This window comes from Aulostomus chinensis, chromosome 1, assembly GCF_037954235.1.
Source record: "Aulostomus chinensis isolate RoL2024-O1b breed Wild chromosome 1, RoL_Achi_v1.0, whole genome shotgun sequence".
NCBI lineage: Eukaryota > Metazoa > Chordata > Actinopteri > Syngnathiformes > Aulostomidae > Aulostomus > Aulostomus chinensis.
Genome location: NC_141320.1, coordinates 12,449,911 through 12,466,516, shown reverse-complemented (window position 1 = coordinate 12,466,516; position 16,606 = coordinate 12,449,911). Strand labels below are relative to the sequence as shown.

The 16,606-nt window shown below is 43.9% G+C and overlaps 1 non-coding gene across 1 annotated transcript; it reads right to left on the bottom strand.

Moving 5' to 3' along the window:
* Positions 1-12,934: 12,934 nt before the first annotated feature.
* Positions 12,935-13,007, bottom strand: trnah-aug (transfer RNA histidin (anticodon AUG)). Its single transcript has one exon. It is a non-coding gene; the product is annotated as a tRNA-His (tRNA).
* Between the last annotated feature and the right edge of the window lie 3,599 nt (positions 13,008-16,606).

The window sequence follows — 16,606 nt, the reverse complement described above, 5'->3', positions numbered from 1 at the left end:
GACATCACTGTCACATTATTTTGAGGTTCGTAGCAACTGTTACTACATGACTGTCAGCATCACTTTGATGTTATAAGAAAGTTTCACTCCATTACTGTTATCATCATTTTGAGTTCATTAACAATTCTTACTACATCACTGTCGCATTATTTTGAGGTTCGTGGCAACTTTTACTACATGACTGTCAGCATCACTTTGAGGTTATTCGAAACACTTCCTACATGACTGTCAGCATCACTTTGAGGTTATTCGAAACTTTTACTCCATTACTGTTAGCATCATTTTGAGTTCATTAGCAATTCTTACTACATCACTGTCGCAATATTTTGAGGTTCGTAGCAACTCTTACTACATTATTGTTGCATTATTTTAAGGTTCGTAGCAACTCTTACTACATGACTGTCAGCATCACTTTGAGTTTATGAGCAACTATCACTACATTACTTTTAGCATCATTTTGAGTTCATTCGAAATGCTTCCGACATCACTGTCGCAATATTTTGAGGTTTTTAGGAACACTTACTAAATGACTGTCAGCATCACTTTGAGGTTATTCGAAACTTTCACTCCATTACTGTTAGCATCATTTTGAGATCATTATCAATTCTTCTGACATCACTGTCGCATTATTTTGAGGTTCGTAGTAACTCTTACTACATGACTGTCAGCATCACTTTAAGGTTGTTCGAAACTCTTACTACATTACTGTAAGCATCACTGAGTTGATGAGAAACTATCACTACATTACTGTTAGCATCATTTTAAGTTCATTAGCAATTCTTCCGACATCACTGTCGCAATATTTTGAGGTTCGTAGCAACTTTTACTACATTACTGTCGCATTATATTGAGGTTCGTAGCAACTCTTACTAAATTACTGTCAGCATCACTTTGAGGTTGTTCGAAACTCTTACTACATTACTATAAGCATCACTGAGTTTCTTCGCAACTTTCACTACATTACTTTTAGCATCATCTTGAGTTCATTAGCGATTCTTCCGACATCACTGTCGCAATATTTTGAGGTTCGTAGCAACTTTTACTATTTTACTATCCCATTTTTTTGAGGTTCGTAGCAACACTCAATACATGACTGTCAGCATCACTTTGAGGTTATTCGAAACTTTCACTCCATTACTTTTAGCATCATTTTGAGATCATAACCAATTCTTCTGACATCACTGTCGCATCATTTTGAGATCTTTAGCAATTCTTCTGACATCACTGTCGCATTATTTTGAGGTTTGTAGCAACTCTTACTACATGACTGTCAGCATCACTTTGAGGTTATTCGAAACACTTACTACATTACTGCAAGCATCACTGAGTTGATTAGCAACTATCACTACATTATTGTTAGCATCATTTTAAGTTCATTAGCAATTCTTCCGACATCACTGTCGCAATATTTTGAGGTTCGTAGCAACTTTTATTAGATTATTGTCGCATTATTTTGAGGTTTGTAGCAAATTTTACTACATTACTGTCAGCATCACTTTTAGTTTTTTAGCAACTATCACTACATTACTGTTAGCATCATTTTGAGTTTTTGAGCAATTCTCACGACATCACTGTAGCATTAAATTGAGTTCATTAGCAACTCTTACTAAATGACTGTCAGCATCACTTTGAGGTTGTTCGAAACTCTTTCTACATTACTTAAAGCATCACTGACTTGATTAGCAACTATCACTACATTACTGTTAGCATCATTTTGAGATCTTTAGCAATTCTTCCGACATCACTGTCGCAATATTTTGAGGTTCGTAGCAACTTTTACTACATTACTGTCGCATTATATTGAGGTTCGTAGCAACTCTTACTACACGACTGTCAGCATCACTTTGAGGTTGTTCGAAACATTTACTACATTTCTGTAAACATCACTGAGTTTATAGCCACTATCACTACATTACTGTTAGCATCATTTTGAGTTTTTGAGCAATTCTCACGACATCACTGTAGCATTAAATTGAGTTCATTAGCAACTCTTACTAAATGACTGTCAGCATCACTTTGAGGTTGTTCGAAACTCTTTCTACATTACTTAAAGCATCACTGACTTGATTAGCAACTATCACTACATTACTGTTAGCATCATTTTGAGATCTTTAGCAATTCTTCCGACATCACTGTCGCAATATTTTGAGGTTCGTAGCAACTTTTACTACATTACTGTTGCATTATATTGAGGTTCGTAGCAACTCTTACTACACGACTGTCAGCATCACTTTGAGGTTGTTCGAAACATTTACTACATTTCTGTAAACATCACTGAGTTTATAGCCACTATCACTACATTACTGTTAGCATCATTTTGAGTTCATTAGCGATTCTTATGACATCACTGAAGCATCATTTTGAGGTGAGTTTCAACTCTTCCTACATTACTGTTAGCATCATTTTGAGTTTATTAGCAACTCTTACTACATGACTGTCAGCATCACTTTGAGATCATGAGCAACTATCACTCCATTACTTTTAGCATCATTTTGAGTTCATTAACAATTCTTACTCCATCACTGTCGCAACATTTTGAGATCATTAGGAATTCTTCCAACATCACTGTCGCATTATTTTGAGGTTCGAAGCAACTCTCACTTCATGACTGTCAGCATCACTTTGAGGTTGTTCGAAACTTTCACTTCATTACTGAAAGCATCACTGATTTTATTAGCAACTATCACTACATTACTGTTAGCATCATTTTGAGTTCATTAGCAATTCTTATGACATCACTGTAGCATCATTTTGAGATCATTAGCAATTCTTCCGACATCACTGTAGCATTATTTTGAGGTTTTGAGGTACCTTTGTTAATAACCTCGTCCCCACTGATCCTGGATCTGCTCGACGTTCCTGCCTGTTAAAAGGAACGTTTTTATCACCACTGTTGCAGGATGTGCTGCTGATGGAGAATTCTTGGGTGGAGGTTCATTGAAGGAGTTTGGTGCTGGACCTGCTCTACTAGTAAAGAGTCAGGAGAGAACTTACTTGTGATTTTGTGCAATACAAATAAAATTAAGTTGACCAGTGTTATTTGTGGTCTTTTGTTAATTGCATGCCACATGAAATTATTATTGGTCACTTTTCTAGCGACTGTCTCACAGTGTCAAGACAAGAACACTTCTACTTTTGATGATGACAGTTTGTTCAACACTAAACTTCATCCAGTACCATGTTGTCAAACACTGGAACCTCCACAGCACCTGAACAGGGACTTGAACCCTGGACCCTCACATTAAAAGTCTGATGCTCTACCGTCTGAGCTCCTCAGGCTCTTTCTACAGCATTGAGACAGGAACAGAAACACCTGTGAAGGTCAAACTGATGCTTTCTTGACTTGTTCAGTCCTCCATGTTGAAGTCCACCAGGCTTTTGATTGGCTCTGATTCTCTGTGGCAAAATCCAACAAGAGGCTCCAAAAATGTCCTGAATGTCACAAGAATGCACAGGACAAGATGTTAGTTTCCTTCATGTCTGCAGTTCCTCCACTGGAAAGTAAAGTCAATGCTGCTCCTCTGCTGAAACCTGGGATCGGACCAGGGACCTTTAGATCTTCAGTCTAACGCTCTCCCAACTGAGCTGGTTCAGTTCTGAGGGAGGGCCCTGCTTCTCTCATTTATAATCTCTTCCACTCTCACTGGACCTTCGAGAGGATTGGAGCTTCTGAAGTCCTGACACATTGAACAGTTCTCCAGGACCAAACTGAACGAACTGAAGAAGCTTCTTGGAACTCTAAACTTCTTAACTCTCTTTCTCCAAAAACTGTGCCTGGACGAAGGCCGTTTCCAGCTGTCCTTCAAGCTGACGAGGGCCAAGTTTGATGACCTGTTTGTGAGGATATCAAGGATGGACACCAACTACAGGCCTCAGGACCGTTGACATGACTTCCCTGACACCAGGGGAATGTCAGTGCTGACAGGCTCTCTGGACTCATTGTCATGAGAATTTGTCACATCAGTTGAATATCTTCACATACGTGAATTCATTGAAGGAGTGTGGTTCTGGACCTGCTCTACCTGTCAAGTGTCTTGAGAGAACTTTTGTTGTGATGTGGCACAATATAAATAACATTGACTCGACAATAAATCGACTCTTTCCCCAACCGTTGAAAGCAAACAGCCGTTCCCACTGATCCTGGATCTGTGCAACGTTCCTGCTTTTTAAAAGGAAAATTGTCATCATTGCTTTTGTAGGATGTGCTGGCTGATGGAGAATTGTTGGCTATGAACTCACTGAACTCACTCCAAGTCAATAGTTTTGAGCAAACTCATGACTCCTGATGTTTAACTCAATTGTTTGTTAAACACAGAGATCCAGGTGTAGTCCCTCTATGTTCATCCACTAAACTAGAAGAAAGTTCTCCTCTCTCCATGGTGGAACAAAGAAGGGGGAGGGTCAATAAGAATATGATCTTTGGACGTTACAGCATCTAAAGACTCAAATCCATATTTCAGGATACATATTTGAGAGGGAGGAAACAGTGATGGGAGGCTGGAGGCTTGAAGGGCTTGATTTCTAGCGGCCAGTGAAGCCACCTTTTGCTGGCTGAGTCCCAGAGACTCATGGAGGCTCTTTGTGGAGGATTTCCACGAGAGAGTCCAGCATCGAAACTTGTTAGTTTCCTGTCAACTGAGTCCAGGATGTCCCCGAGGTCCTTATTGGGTGATGAGTGTGCGCTGGACGGTCGGCTTCTTTTGGGAAGTGGGGTCGCCACGTTACCGGTCCTCCCCACGACGGGTCGGTGGCAGCACTCGTCTACGTTCTCCTGCAGACTTTCTGCGGTTCCTTCTTCCAGATTTTATTGATGAGGATTGTTGTGGATGAGAGAATTGAAAATTCTTACTTCAGTTTGAGGTTTTGATGATTCAAACTGTGTAGATTGGCGTTAAGAAGTTAGCTTGTTAGGATAAATTCAGGTGTGAGCCACCACACTGAATCAGGCACAGGTAGGACGTTCACCCTGACATAGAACATCAACAGCTTAACGTTGCTGGCAGGACTCCAACCTGAGCAGGGACACCCCAATGGATTTCTAGTCCATCGCCTTCACCACTCAGCCTCAACGACCACATTCACACACACATTTGAAGAGGATGGATATTCACAAAATGATCTTAATTTCTGTCACAAGCCCATTTGTGTGAGGTCCTATTTTCTCTTTTTCAGCATTCCTTTGTTTCCAGGTCTCTAATAAGTGCAGAATTACAAAGACAAGCAAGCTGGATCCATCCTGGGCAGGTGATAGGAGCCATTGACCACTGGCCAGAGACCCTGGCACAGACGTTGGGGGTGGTGAGAGAGAGCATTTCTACAATTATATTCTACATTTATAGAAGTCTACAATCCTACAATTTCATTGAGCAGACGCTTTTGTCCACAGCCACGTACGTACATCACATGTATAGAACATATATGTTCCTCTTTCATCTACTGATTAACCACAAAATGCAGTCAAATGCCAGTAAATTCTGAGTATTTATTCATTATTCATGATTATTCATTATTTTTGAATCCATTTTCACTGTCACTCTTCTGTTCATTTTCAGTTTGATTCATAAAAATGAACAAACTTTGACGTGTTTTCTTCTCTTGTGTGTCAACAACTTTGGATTGGGAATCTCCTGACAAACAGACCACATGACCAGGAGGAAGTGTTGTTGGTGAGTTTGGCCCCTGAGCTCAAGACAGTTGGGACCAATAAAGGACAGCTTCAAATGCAGCTGTGAAGCCTCATTGTCAGCTGGGAGGAACGACAGGTGTCTCCCTCTAGTGGCTCCTCACAGCAACACCAGCCTCATTTCATTCACATGCATCCACCACCTCACTACTAAAGGCCAGTTGGGCCTCCACAGACAGGAGAGTTTCAAGTGTTGGACAAAGGTCTTTAAGATGTTCTTATTAATTCTATAACATCTGAGATTAAAATCTATGGAATTACAACCAACAAGCAGCCAAACACCTGATCAGATGCTCCTTCATCAGGCTGAGAAGAATCAATCTAAACTGGGATGAAGAAAATTAACTGAGAGGAGAAACCTCCTGATTGGATGACATGGACCCACCTGATCCATGTCAGCCTTGTTGGATCAGAAAGAGGTGGATCAGAGGAATCAGTGGATCAAGACTCAGGTGGCAGATGAAGAATCTCTGTATTCACAATGGAGTCAGAGAAATCTTCCAACGTGAGAGAACGTGACAGACCATTTTATACTGAAGACAGGCTGTGTGTGTGTGTGTGTGTGTGTGTGTGTGTGTGTGCGTGTGTGTGTGTGTGTTTATGTGCAGACTTTTCCCTGGAACAACGTCTTTTATTTGAAGCAAGAAAGCAAGAGCCTCCAGATCAAAGTCAGAATTGATGATGATGTCATCAGGGCTTTGATAGTGTATTTATTTGTACCTAGAATTCTGTCTTTGATCTCAGGAGGACATGAAAGAAACTCAACTTTAAAAAGTATATGAGAGCATTCAGCTTGGTTAGAAAACATTTTGACTGTTTAACAGTAGAGTTTGTTAGAAACAGTTTACAACATTCAGAATTAAATTGAAGACACAAAAACCTTCCACACTTAAATCCTGTCTCTAACTTCAAACTGGGGATGAACATTTTTATAATCAATCTGTGTCGATGTGTTGGCCCTGCCATGGACTGGTGACCTGTCCAGGATAAACCCCGCCCCTCACCTGAGGGCTGCTGGGATAGGCTCCACCCCCACGAACCATTGCAGATCATCAATAACCAAAGCTACTAAGGAGGATTACAGAGTTTGAGAGTCAGTGACTTAATAGAGTCTAACAAAGGGTTGGACCTGAATGAGACAGTCACCCTTCAACATGGGGCCATGGCAGAGTGAACCAAGAACACTACAATGGGGGTGAGAGTGGAGCCATGATGGACTCACAATTCATCACCTCCACCATCATGTGGACCACCTGATCACCTCTCCCTCAACCTCTAAATAACTCATTCCCTGACCGGGAATCGAACCCGGTCCGCGGCGGTGAGAGCGCCGAATCCTAGCCACTAGACCATCAGGGACCACACTGAGCTCTCCAACAACAGAGACTATAGACAATGACTCAAGAACACAGGACTCTGTGGTCTCAGCTTGAGATGCAGAGGGTCCACCAAGACCACCAGACACCTCAGCCCCCTAAAGACAGTCCACCCCCAGGATCCTGCCCCCCTCTGCTCCAACTCAGCCCTCCATTCATAACGTGACTTTCGCTACATCCGAACTGCCAAGTACCAACCTACGTCCTCCTGCTACGACCTGAACATGGCGGCACCACTCAGACACCCGAGAAGATTGGTGGTGAAGCACGACCTCTGCTGGCAGAGTACAGATACGGCAATTAGGTAGACAGCACCAACGAAAGCCCCACCTGCTGGCCTGACTGTGGTACTGCACTCCACTCTGAACAAACCCTTCACTCATTCTCTATTATTAAGCACGTTAACGCACCTGTACAGGTGTGTTCACATTATATACATATTATATATTTATGCTTGGCCGTTTTTGATGAACTTGGGCGGGACTCTGGTGCAGGGATGAGGTCATGGAGCTGATCTGGGAGCAGTCCTGATGTTAAATGCTGTGATGAAGGACAGTGTGGAGGAAAAATGGGTCAAATTTAAATTGTCAACAGTTCAACGTTGTTGGCAGGACTCCAACCTGAGCAGGGAGACCCCAATGGATTTCTAGTCCATCGCCTTCACCACTCGGCCACAACGACCACATTCACACACTTTTGTAGGAGACTGAAATTAGACAATGAAAGTTCATGTCAGCACAGTCAAATATTTTTTGTCCTCTCTCAAAGACAAACTATTTGTGTGTGTGTGTGTGTGTGTGTGTGTGTGTCAGTGTTGTGACTGAGCAGTGAAGAAGACGACCTTCTGACTCCATTTTCTTTGTTGCTCTTCTATCAGTTCCTCAGTTTCTCTCATCAAGTGAAGCAGCTTTGACAGGTTTACTTCTCTGTGTGTTCACAACTTTGGTCTTTAAACTCCTGACAAACTCACCACGTCACACATTTGGTGAATTAAAGCAACAAATAATGACATCATGATGATTCAGGTTAGGGGGGCACGGCCTGGAGGCAGAGTGGCCGTCTAGCAGAGTTGCTGGTTCAGTTCTCACTTCAGCTGGTGACCATGTTGAAGTGTCCTTGAGCAAGACACTGAGCCCCTCATTGCTCCTGATGACCAGCATCCAAGACCAACAAGCTTCTGATTGGCTCTGATTCTCTGAGGCAAAGTCCAACACAGGAAACAGAAAATCTTGAGGTTGTCTCACATTTTTTAAAGAAACTCAGCACAGGACAGTGATGGGAGGCTGGTTTTCTTGATGTGGGCTTCACCTCCTTGACCTAAACTGGTCAACATCAGCTGGTGTTCACTCTGATGATGTAGCGATGGTCTGGATTCTTCCTTCTGGAGCACCAAGCTGCTGGGAAGAAGCCTGATGATGTCAGAGTTGTGTTCAGTGGCTCCTGCTGGGTCCATTTCTGACAAATGGGCTCCAAAGAGTTCAGCTGTTTAAAAGGTCAGGGTTGCTGTTAGCAGACGAGGTGGCTGACTTCAGTGGATGACTGACAATGATGACAATGGATGACAATGGTGATGACAAAAAAAACATGATGACAAAAAAAACATGATGACAATGGATGACTTCAGTCACGTGACTGGATGACTTCAGTCACGTGACTGGATGACTTCAGTCACATGACTGGATGACAGTGGAGATGCCAATGTAGAGGTTGGGGAAATCGTCTCTGAGAATCCAGCTTGAACCCACAGCCTCCTTGTTTTCCAAAAACCCAAACAGCGACCATCAGTCTCCCTCCAATCCTGTACTTGGGTAAACAACAAAAACAGAGTAAAAGTCTCTGGCAACATATTTGTTTCCTGTAGGGTTTCTTCATGTATGTGTGGTGTACCTGCTTTCCCAGAGGACTGCCATCTTTGTTCTGTGGGCTGACATGTTTTAGAGTCAGCACAGGTCATAGCGCTGAGACTGAACTCTCATTCTCCTCCAAGTATTATTTCCACCTCACACTCCTGCATATATTCAAGTGAACAGGGAACACAAATTTATGCACAACTTCTCCTGTGTATTCATCCACAGTCACTAAACAACAACCAAACCAAACAAAAGGGGTTTGCTAGCATGGCGATCAGCTGTAGTTCACCATCTTATCCAGGTCACATGACTCAGGAGTAGCGTGGCCGTCTGGCAACCAAAGGGTGGCTGGTTTGATCCTCACTTTCTCCAGTGACCATGTCAAAGTGTCCTTGAGTAAGAGACTGAACCCCTAAATACTTCTGATGAGTAGGTTGGCTCCTTGCATGGCAGCCTTCAGCATCAGTGTGTGAGTGTGTGTGAATGAGAGGACATTGTTCAGCTCCTTGAGTGCTGCTGAGGTAGAAAGGCTCTGTACAAACTGAGTCCTTTTACCATTTCTTTCCTGCTTCTAGCAGCGCTGTTGTCACTTCCTGTGACCGTGGAGGGAAGGGGTCCCCCTTCAGAATAAGTTTTATATCATTGTTACTTCCTCTTCAACATGCCTTTAGCAGACCAACTCAGAGAGCAGCACAGTGAGGTAGTGTGGCCGGGCGGTCTAAGGTGCTGGATTAAGGCTCCAGTCTCTGAGGAGGTGTGGGTTCAAATCCCACCACTGCCATCATGTCCCAGGTCACTGGAGAGGTGTGGCAGGTCTCGAACTACCTCTCCTCTGTCTTCCACTGATATCTTCAAACCTGTGACCAGAAGAAGAACCCTCCTCTGAGTCCACAGACCTGAGCATCACTGCTCTGACTACCAGGTTACCTTCTGGTTATCAGGGTGAAGTCATGGTGAGGTAGTCAGTTGTTCCTTTGTTTTTTGACAGAGGCCTCATTGTGAATGAAATAATTTTAATTCTTTACTTGTAGTTTCACGCTGTTTCGACTGAAAAAGGCCAGTTCCTGGAGAAGATCTTCTAGGGGTCCAGGTTAAAGCGGTGCCCCAGCTGGCACCAGGCGCTGACCCAGGTCCTGCATGGGAGATACTGTCAGTTCTGTTCTGCCCTGCTCACAACCACAGGCTGGTGTTGAGGCCTGCAGCAACCAGGGCCCCAGTCACCAAGAGTATAAAGGCTGGTCATTGTGGCAGTGGGAGGAGTCAAAATGAAGACAGACCAATGTGAGCAGGACGTTCCTGGAGAAGTCAGAAGAACTTGACCATGTTTCCTACAGTACCCAGGAGGCCTGGTAGTTGTTGAAGGAAGCTCCAAAAGCAAAGAGCAGACAGCAGGACATCAAAAGAAAAGATCCAGACACTAAAACTACAAGTAGAAACAAGAAGAAATACTAAAAGCTTTGGAAAGATACTACAAGGTTGGATATACATTATTATATACACTACTATTCTGACTGACTCCTAAAGAGGGACAGGAAACATTAGAATGTGGATCAGATCAGCTGATTTCAGTGTTGAGTCCATCCCTCCATCCACTTTCTATTCTTATCCTTTAAGGGTCATGGAGGGGGGGGGGGCGATCCCAGGTGACATTGTTCAAGAGGCAGGGTTCACCCTGGACAGGTCACCAGTCCATCAGGAGAAATGAGGTGGTCGGTATCATGCAACCTAAACTAAAACATTAGTCAGATCAAATTCAGATTAAAGCAAGAGTCTCCAGATCAAAGTCAGAATTCCTGATGATGTCATCAGGGCTTTGACAGTAGCTAGAATTCTGTCTTTGATCTCAGGAGAACATGAAAGAAACACAACTGAGGAAAGTAGAGGAGAACATTCAGCTTCATTAGAAACACTTGAACTGTTGAACAGTAGAATTTGTTTGAAACAGTTTACAACACTGAGTGACAGGATTGAAGAGGGAAGAGTTTTCTACTTTAAATTTAATTCTAACTTTAAACTGGAGATGAACATTTTTAGTCGTTCATATTCTAACATACAGAGGAAGTCATGTCATTCCCTTTTTAAAAAAAGAAAAACATGTGAAGCTCCTCCCCCCAGCTCCAGATGGACAGACAGACATGAGAGAGGCACGGAAGCAAAGAAGTGTTGTGCTCCTCTCCAGTGCTCTGGTGTTGTTGTGTTCTTCTCAGCTCCATCATGTAGACCTGCTGGCACTGGGCGCTGGTGGAAGTTTGCAGCTCTCACTGGAAAGTCCTGAGGCTCCTCCCACTCTGAAGCAGGCAGTTGCTCCCAGCCAGCCCTCACTTTCACTTTCTGGTGTAGGAGTGAAGAACAAAATCAGAATCAAGAACCATCACTCTTTCATTGGGGCTCCTTTCTCCTTGTTCTGATACAGAAATTCAACAGCTTCTATCATTGATTGACAGGAAATGTCAGTGATAGACTAGGATTTTCTGCTGTGCTGTCAAATTAACTTTGATCAAAGCTTCACTCTTCAGGTGTGAAAGTTTTTCAGTCCAAAGACATGAGAATGAGGACGAGGCTGATTGACCCTCCAAACTGACTCTAGGTGGCACTGTGAGGGTGAACGGTGTCTGTCTCTATGTGGTGGCCCTGTGATGGACTGGTGACCCTCCAGGGTGAACCCCCCTTCATGCTGAAAGCTGCTGAGACAGGACCCCCCCCCCCACAACCCTGAACAGGATAAGTGGAAGAAAATGGTTGGATGGATGAATGGATGGATGAATGAATGATGGATGGATGGATGGATGATGGATGGATGGATGGATGGATGATGGATGGATGGATGAATGGATGGATGAATGAATGGATGGATGGTGGATGGATGGATGGATGGATGGATGGATGGTGGACGGATGGATGGATGCATGGATGGATGGATGGATGGATGAATGGATGGATGAATGAATGGATGGATGAATGCATGGATGGATGGATGGATGGATGAATGGATGGATGAATGAATGAATGGATGGATGATGGATGGATGGATGAATGGATGGATGGATGGATGGATGGATGGTGGATGGATGGATGGATGGATGGATGGATGGTGGATGGATGAATGAATGAATGGATGAATGAATGGATGGATGATGGATGGATGGATGGATGGATGAATGAATGAATGGATGGATGGATGGATGGATGGATGGATGGATGGATGGATGGATGGATGAATGGATGAATGAATGGATGGATGGATGGATGGATGGATGGATGATGGGCTACAGTTCAGTCACTGTCTCTTGCTCCCACAGTGATTCGATCGTCCTACCAACACAGCAGGACTCACCAGGAGACAATGGATTGTCAGTCATTTTTCACTGGCAGCACTGGAGCAGGAGCCCTCAAGGTCTCCACTGGCATTGGTGGACTCCAGGATGTGTTTGGACCTACAGAAATGCACAACCTGTTCATGGCAACACTTTCATGTATTTAGCCCTGCTCCCAGATCTCTGCTACAATTTTCATGTCATAATATCATACAACAGTTCAATGTTGACCCTTCCACCACCGTTACACTGAAGCAGAGGTCACTGGCAGTGTTGCACATGTTGGGAGGAGCCTGTGGCTCAGTGTTTGACTCCCAAGCCTCTGGAATAAAACACAAGGAACAACTGACCACCTCACCATGACTTCACCCTGATAACCAGGAGGTAACCTGGTAGTCAGAGCAGCGGTGCTCAGGTCTGTGGACTGAACAATGTCCCCTCATTCACACATACATCACTCTTTCATTGGGGCTCCTTTCTCCTTGTTCTGATCCAGAAACTCAACAGCTTCTATCATTGATTTGACAGGAAATGTTGATGACACACTGGGATTTTTGTTCTCCTGCTGTCACTGTCAAGTGCAGCTTAACATGAGAGGTAGCAGGATCATTCATGTGTTCATGTTTCCAGCAGACAAGGAGGGAACCTGGGAGGACTTCAGTGACTTTGATCATTGGTTCTCACTTCATCTTCTCAGTATAAAGTTCAAAGCGAGCTGGCCAGGAGTTGAACCTAGAATCTTCTGAGCCATAGTCAGACGCGTTATCCATTGCACCACCAGCCCTGTGAAGAAGCTGCTGTGTTCATGTGTGCTTGCTGTTACAGAAAAGCCCAACAACATGGTGGCATTTTCAGGGGACACAATGGTGCAGTGGTCAGCACTGTGGCCTCACAGCAAGAAGGTTCAGCTCTCCTCCTATTTGGTTGCTAGGAACCTGAATCAGTCCTCAGTGGAGCGGTGCTGCTGAGGCTGAGTGAGGCTGAGTGAGGGACTGAGCAGGAGCCAGCAGGTCCAAGCAGGTTCAGGCAAACTCCCCTCGGTCCACCAACATCAAAGCAGAGGAACTGAGTTCATCTAACAAAATGATTCATATCATCTCCACTTGGAATGCTCTGGAACTACAAGTACACTTAAAATGGCTGACTTATGACAACAGAAGGAACTTTGAAGTAGATTTGATTTATTTAAGTCAGTGACAGTCATTTTTTCAAGAATTTAGTTCAGGTAACTTCATTGTTTTACTAAGATGAGCTTTAATTTTATACCATTGAAACAAGACCTTCATGTATTTATGATGACATCACCAATAGGAGCCTTCAGTCTGTCAGGGGGTAGAGTTCAGTCACCACCAATGACATCAGAGTCAGAGTTAGAGATCAAAGACAGACATTAAAGTCTCTCTTATTAAAAAAAATTAAAGTGTTATATCTTTGAAAATATACTGCAATACATGAAATATTATATTTCCATGAATGGTAACCTCGTTCTTATATTCTTTAATATACTGCAATAGTAATGGACCCTCTATGACACTGTAGTGATGAATCTATCAAGGAGTACAAATGATTATAATCAGAGAATTTTGAAGTCAAGTTTGAGATCAGTTTGATCCTCTCTCTCCCTCCCCCCTCTCTCTCCCTGTCTCCCTCCCTCTATCTCTCTCTCCCTCTCTCTCTCCCTCCCTCTATCTCTCTCTCTCTCTCTCTCTCTCTCTCAGGAGCTTTTAAATTAATATTTTAATAAAACAGAACAGGAGACTGAAGAGTGATCACTCAAACCCACAGGCTGAATGGGACATCTCTTAAAAACATTGAACCACTGAGTAAAACCATAGAAGCGCTCCTGTCTAGTCGGTGCTAACAAGTTAGCTGTTGAGTGAGTCCAGCTGTGCTGTCTAGGAATCCTGGTCAAAAGCCTCCACTCATCAAACAGCTGGTGTGTTGGTGGATCTGTGGATCCTGCTGGAAGAAGCAGGGTGGAGCTCTGAATGGTTCCTGTCTCAAAGAGCTTCTCTGTGCAGCTCCCATCAGCTCCTAAAAACAGGAAACCAGCAGATTCACTGTTGAACGGTGGCATTAAAATGTCTCAAAAGCTGTCCTGTCCACCATTTGTTGGTGCAAAGACATTTAAAAACACCAGTTGAACATTTTCCAAAGTTGCTCTCACCTTCTTTCAAACACCTGGAATGATTTCCTCCAAACCAAAAGAAACTGGTGAAAAAAACAACAACAAAAACTCCTGGAGAATCAAACTCCACCCTCTGCTCCAACTGGACTTGGGACTTCAAATGACCCCCATTAAAAGCCTGCCTGCATCCCCATTCACTGACTGTTGTGCTGTGAGTCTCCTGGACAAACATGGCAGGATCCTCTTGATCTCCAGGAGAATAAAAGAGGGAACCCTAGAAAACAAGTCAGCGTGAAAGAGGAGCAGATTTTAAAACTCCTCATCATTTCCACCTCCAGGAGTGAAGCCTCCCGGGACCCAAGAGGCTCCAGCTGGCAGAGCTCTCACTGGTTTCTCCACCACCTCGCTAACCTGAGCTGGAGCATCTCAGAACCAAACAGTGACCCCCTTCATTCCAGAGCCGACCCCACAAACTCTGAGCCCCACTTTACCCACAGCCAGCAGGCCTCCTCAACACTGCATGACACACAATGACTAAATTTAACCCTTCTCATCAAGAGATCTGTCACATGAGTCTGCTGTGGAGGGTCAGTCTGTCCGTCCACATTCAGATCATTAACGCAGCGACTCCTAAGCACCGGTAGAGCCTGTTCATCGTCCCTGGGGGGCTCGAACCACCAGCCTCTCGGTTAACAGCCGAGCGCGCTGACCGATTGCGCCACAGAGACTCTGAGTCACTGCTTTTCATGAAGACTTTTCAGGCTAAATTCAGTGTGTGAGGTCCACACTGCACATTTGAGGGACCATGAAGGACAGAGGAGAGTCTGACTGTCATGGTGAAAGCCTTCAGCACTAGAACTGAAACAGCCCCCACCATCTTAACCCCCCCAGACCAAACAGGCTTCATCAGAAACAGACCCCCCTCCTAGAACATCCAGAGATCATCAGTCTGATTAATAGAACATGACAAACAATCAAGAACTTGTTATTGTTTGATCAGAAGCTGAAACAATGTTTCTATGTTTGTCTGTTCTGGTCTGAATGAAAGAGGAGGTTTTCTTGGTCATGTGACGTGGATGAGAGTTCAACTAGATCTTCCTGATTCAACAGGATTTGAGTTTGTTGGGATTTTGTCAAAGCCACTAACCAAACCTCTGAGTGGTGCAGATGTCTGCTGCCTCCTCAGAGCAGACTGGAGCTCAGCCTCACTCACCTGTGGGAGCCCCAGCAGAGCCACCGTGTGATGGAGTTTCAGTTTAGGCTCCAAGGTCCTGGATTGAATTGGTGTTTGTGTGTTTTTAGGCCTCCTGGCACCATCAATGGTAGAGCAGAGTGGTGCAGAGGAAGCGTGCTGGACCAGAACCCAGAGGTCGATGGCTCGAAACCATCCTCTGCTAAAAGAACAAAATAAAATGAACCTGTGTCTTTAGAAATGTGTGTCTGTTAAAAAGAGGTTCATAAGGATTCTTTCTTCCTCCACAATCACCAACCATTGTGAGAGTTAACAACAGTCCACTTTCTGACTGAAGCAAAAGTAGACTTCAAAAGGTTCTTCTGATTCAACATAGCAGCTAAATTTCCATTTCCATTTCCTGAACAGGACAGGTTAAAAAAAAGGGAATGTCATGACTTCCTCTGTATGTTAGAATATGAACGACTAAAAATGTTCATGCCCAGTTTTAAGTTAGAATTAAACTGAAAATACCAAAATCTCCCCTCTTCAATCCTGTCACTCAGTGTTGTAAACTGTTTCAAACAAATTCTACTGTTAAACAGTTCAAGTGTTTCTAATGAAGCTGAATGTTCTCCTCTACTTTCCTCAATTGGGTTTCTTTCATGTCCTCCTGAGATCAAAGACAGAATTCTAGGTACAAATAAAAACACTATCAAAGCCTCCTGATGACATCATCATCAATTCTGTCTTTGATCTGTGTCTGTCCAGCCTGTCCTGAGTGGATCCAACAGTTTCCCATGGGTGACTCTGTCGTGGTCTCTCTCCTGCTGTCTCCAACTCTCAGAGTGCTTCTACTGGTTTCTCTCCATCGTCCCTGTTGCTAGGCAGAGCACTGGTGAGGACTGAGGCCAGTGATGTCATCACCTCCAGCTGAGACCTGCCAGGTGGTCCTGCTTCATTCAACTCTGCTGCCTCTGCCACTGCCCTGACTGGTGAGGCTGACAGCAGGTTCTCTCTCATCTAAACTCTCTGTTTACAATGGAGGCTGAAATCCTTGTGATTGGTGGTTCAATCATCAGGT